This window comes from Pteropus alecto, unplaced genomic scaffold (assembly GCF_000325575.1).
Source record: "Pteropus alecto unplaced genomic scaffold, ASM32557v1 scaffold17, whole genome shotgun sequence".
Lineage (NCBI taxonomy): Eukaryota > Metazoa > Chordata > Mammalia > Chiroptera > Pteropodidae > Pteropus > Pteropus alecto.
The window spans coordinates 3,341,346-3,346,668 of NW_006440645.1; the positions used below are offsets into that span (position 1 = coordinate 3,341,346).

Consider the following 5,323-nt stretch of genomic DNA (forward strand, 5'->3'; position numbering starts at 1 on the left):
GCTTCCACAGCTAGAGAGCAATGAGATACTAACAATGTCATTGCGAATAACATTAAATGCGAGACTGGATGAAAAAAAGAACTTTCGAGTTACAATAGAAACCAAAGAAACTGCAAATGAACCTTGAAAGAAGTTCTCAAAAGCTGGACCAGAAAAAGAAAGAGTTGGACTAGACATCCAGGCGGCTCACGGCACTGACTACATCATCACAGGCACCTAAATCCCAGGAAAATAACAGGAGAGAGAAGGAAAGAAAAATTCCGCCAACACACCAAAACATTTCAGAAAAGTCTAGACGGTAGATAGCAGATAGGGTTGATGATAGATAACTAATGCGGAAGAACTCGACCCATCGCCGACACGGAAGAGGGGTGCTTCTTCCCGAGGACACCGGGGACTTCGCTCTCGGAATCATCTGGCACGGAAAGTCCCTGTGGGCTGGGGCCAAGCCCCGGGGCAGCCAGAACTGGGGCTGCTAGCAAACATCCCGCAGAAACACCCACAACTGCCATCTCCCACGTCGCCAAGGACCTGTTACGGGCGGACTCCAAGTGCGGCTGCTGAGGACAAAGGCAAGCGAAGCCTGGATCGCTGAACCCGGGCAAGGACACGGACCGCGAGCTCCGCCGGGCCCGGGGTGCAGTCGCGCCCGGCACGCGGCGCACAGCCTCTCTGCCTCTTCGGCTCTCGTGTTAAGGACGGGGAGACAGGGGCGGGCGACGAGGTGAGACGAGGAAAAGGGGGCTCAGAGAAAGGGTAACGAATGCGGAACGAGCATGTGCATGCGCGACGCGTGCACACGTGAGCACAGCTCCCGGGAAAAACAGGCATCGAACGGTTACGCGGTCCCCGTTGTGAGGCTGGGAGAAGGGACAGGCTATATTCAATACTGTTTTAGACTCTTTTCCCCACAACAAACAGATTACTTGGTAATTTTAAAAACATATACTAGAAAATTCCATGGAAGAAACAGAAACGATCATCATGTTCATCAAACACCACGTCAGGGAGGCCTGATTCAGAAGTTCAAAGCTCTGAAGCAAATCTAGCCATTGGCGACAGTTCATTCAAGGAGATTCCCGAAATATTTAGAGCATTCCTGGAAGTTTTTGAATCTCATCCCTCAGAAACTCATGATGTCGTGTCTAATTAAGAACCCTGAATCGACATCTCCACGATCCATACAACAAAACAAAGAAAACGCCATGCAGACACTCAGCGAAGAAGGGCTCTCCTTTTAAATCACTCAGAGGCGGTTACTCCTCAGGGTTTGGACACCGCCTGCTGAGAGTGGCCCAGAGCAGCAAGGAACTCAGCGAATGAGGATTTCCGAATGCAGCCATAAATCTTAGTACTTATCTGATCAAATGGCGAGAAAGTTCACTGAAACATCTTTCTAGCATTATTAGCCAATAATTTTGCGAAGGCTTCATAGCACCAGGAAAAGACAGCAAGTTTTAATTTTAAAACATGACATTAACTTAAACTACAATCACAGAATGCCTATTTAAGGGCTCTATAAGAAAAGAAAATTTTAATATACCAGTTAAAGCTTCAATTTGCTAAAAGTAATGACAGCATCGTGGGGTCCAAGGACCAACTACATGCTTTATCTACATGCCACAAATGTGATAAGGGGCGTGTCATTACACATTACTCCAATCTATTTATTTAAGGGAGCTATCTAGACATCTTTCGACATGTAATTCCTACTGCCACCCAGAGACAGAGTCTCTTCCTTTTCATTTGCTATCATAATAGTTCGTTGCCAACACTTACCCAATATAATCACCCAGCATTCTTCCTTATATCATTCTCCTTCTTCAAAACCTCCCCATGTCACAACCTGACAGATTCATAGTCTCTGGACCCCTCTGCAATGACTGGCCCCACCTGCAGGCTCATCCCAGCCCGCCTCCTGCCCTTTGACCTAACACTTGGACCAGTCATCAAGTCCCTGTTGTCCTTAGCCTGCTACCAACGACCTGACACACTCCAGCCTGGATGTCTACTTTAACATTCCGAGTCGGTCGTTGGGTTCGTGGGTTAGTGAGCACAGATCCTTCGTAAAAGTGTCAATCTGCATTTATGTTTTAGGGGTTGGTTTTCGCTCAGGTGCCCAAGAATATCAGTCGACTCACCATTTTTTAAAGTTAATCACTATTCTCAAACCAATCTGCAAAATCAGACTCGCTCATAATCCCAACTCCTCAAAAAAAGTTATTTTAGATCATAAAATACTTGCAGAGCTCCTCCTTTGGATAGCCAGTGCATGCTGATAAGGAAAGCATCGTAGAATTCTGATCTGTTTCTTTAAATAAAGCTGGAAAAAAGTGGAGTGACTTAGATTTTATTAGACTCATCATTCTGGTAACGTCGCATGTTATGAAATTCAGATTTACAGGCGCATTTATAAACACAAGAGCTTCACTGAATATCTTATCAGGGTTTTCCAAACAAATTTATGGAATAAAGATAAACAAATCTGGGGGAAAAAGCAGTAATCCAGCTGGCACGGTTCACAGGAGAGTGGGAGGCCGTGCCGTGTGGGACGGCCACCAGAGAGCAGTACCCTGAGGCAGAGGCTCCGCCAAAACTCTTAGGCACCAAAACAACCGTTTCTGAACACCGGGAGCTTGGAAGGGCTGCCATATGAGTACAGTCGTTTGCAACCGTCATGGATTTGGAGTGGCTAACTTTACGTAAATGGCCTTAAAAAATACTATCATCAACCTCATGATCTCCTCCCACACCACTAACCTAATCTTAGCTCACCAGGGTCCCTTACGCCCTGGTGGAGAATCAGTCCGTGGGCCCTGGAACCCCAACCCCTGCACCTGGGCGGGGATCCGGGCCCGGGGAGCGACAGGGAGAGGCAGCCGAGAGGTGGGCGCTAGAACCAGTCTAGAGCTGGCAGAGCTCTGCCTACGTGGGCATCTTCCTTATCTCTGGAGGCCTCAGACTCCTCATCCACAAGGCAGAAAATACAATATCCCTAGACTCAGTCATGCCTTGGACCTTATTGCTAATTTCTAACAAAGGGCAAAGAACACTGAGGAGAAATAACAAATGTCATTGATGTTGCACTCTGCGTTTTGCTAAAAGTGTTTCGCGTACCATTATCAGACCTCCATGGCAACGTCCCAGGTGTGGATGGAAATCTCAGGTACATGGAGTCAGACAGACTTGACTGGGACCCAAGCACACGCATCATTAGCTACGTATCCTTGGGAAAGGTCACCTTACGTTCTCCGAGTCCCAGTTACCCTGTCTCTCAAATGGGGTCAGTAGCACCTACATCGAAGAGTCTTCTGAGGGTGAAATAATACCGAATATATAGGGCACGCCTAGTAGACAGCAGGCCCACGGGAGACGGTTAGCAGTGGGGCCCACCCTCAGCGAGAACCCCTCTGACCAGCCCACGTTTTACACATGGGGAAACTGAGGCTCAGAGATGATAAGCAAATTGTAGAGATCACACACAACAAACCCTAGAGCCAGTCCGATACCCGAGGCCAGAACTAGAACCACGAGCAGAACCCGCACGGCTAAGTCAGAAACGAAGGAGAATTCTACGCAGCTACAAGTTCAATTTTACTAACATATTTTCCAAATGAGCCTAAAATAACCCAATGCATCTACAAGCTGAAAGGGAATGTGTCTCCGTGTAATTTTTTATTCTTTCTATTTACTTTCCAGTGACTCACAGAATAATTTCCTTTTTTCGGCCCTATCATTTACTAGGCTGCCTCGACCTCACACGGGAGAGCAACTTAAAAGTCCAGTGACTCTACAGCTGGTGTTCATCTCAGAGCAGCCACTCACACCTGACATGCGAGGGGAAGGGCACTTAATGAGGAGTCAGACAGTGCTCTCCTGGTTTCGGCTTTCTCACTCTTGGGCTCCGTCACCTTGGCCAAGTCTCTTATCGTCTCTGGAACTTGTATTTCGTCTGTAAAGCGACGGACTTGGGCTGTGTTATCTCATTCCTTCCAGAGCTGGATTCAATCACGAGTGAGCCTAACTCGTCCTCGTCAGAGAGCCTGGCTTACACGTCTGAAGGGAGGGACGCACACAGGCTGATGTGCTCATGGCTTTCCTTCCCAGCCCTGTTCCAGGGCCTCTTCTCCGAAAGAGAATAAGGTAAGCCGTCGCTGGTGAGATTTTATCCACGGGACTGCTTCTGCACTGGGGCCAGGTCAGGACCAAATGCACCCAGGCAAACCTTTCTGAATCTTCACTATCTTAAAACATCTGCCCCAGGATATCTAGGACGTGTGTCTGTTTTTTAAACTTCCCAGTGACCTTCAACATCCAGCATCACTTCCAAAGCACAGCTTTCTCTGACGATTGGTCCCTTGTCCCTTCTCAACGACTACGCCTCAGCTAAGGTGGATTGCACGAGCTCACACATTGGAGGTTCATTCAGTACCGATATTTCAAAACAGGAGAAGTAACTGTCTCTTGTTTTACAAAAAAATACTAACCGACTCTGTGTGCAAATAAACATAACTCCGGAAGAGGCCATGAGCGATTTGGCATTTCAGCTTCGTCTGTCCATAACAGGTTTTTGGTTTTTTTTTTAATATATATACTTTTATTTTCCAATTACCGTTGACACACAAAACTTAGTTTTTCTTTAGTTGTTAGCAGGCTGTTGTCCACATGTGGATGATGTAAGAAAAACCACGACTGTGAAATTGGCAAAGGCACAATTCATTGTATTGAACAGGTAGTAAATTGCAAAAAAAAAAATTCCAGCCTGTCTGACTGCAATGACGAATTGGTAATCAACACAAAAGGAGACCATCTTCAAAGCAGTTGCTGGGCTTAGAAACTCAAACAATCTAGACCAGTGTCGGGGTGGGGAGGGGATTTGGGTTCCTACCCGATACTCGACAGAAGAAGGAGACGAATGATGAATTAGAGAAAAGAAAATACATTGAAATAGCAAGTAAGAGTTTCATATGTAATAACCTCTCACTTAACTCTTCTTTACGAAAACCCTGAATCAGTCCCGACATGCATGTCAATATCTACAGCGCTCAAAAGACAAAGCCGACAATCAGGAAAAACGTCATTTCCGCAGTATGGTACACGTATGGATCCCTATTAATATTATTCCAACAATAAAACCGAGGCTCTTTAACATGACACATAGCGGGAACATCAGAGCACATTCCAGTGGACCCACCCCTCCCAGCCGGAGGGCTGTCCAAGCTGCCGCCTGGCTCCGAGTGCCACCACTGACCCGCGGAACGCGACGAGAAGCAAAGCGAACCACGTCTAAGGGAAGCCTTAAGAGTCGTCACACGTTTGGGCC

The 5,323-nt window shown here is 46.9% G+C and overlaps 1 protein-coding gene across 1 annotated transcript in view; it reads right to left on the reverse strand.

Moving 5' to 3' along the window:
- Window positions 1-5,323, reverse strand: part of PRDM5 (PR/SET domain 5) — a 100,397-nt gene that overhangs the window by 63,768 nt on the left and 31,306 nt on the right. The window lies entirely within an intron of this gene.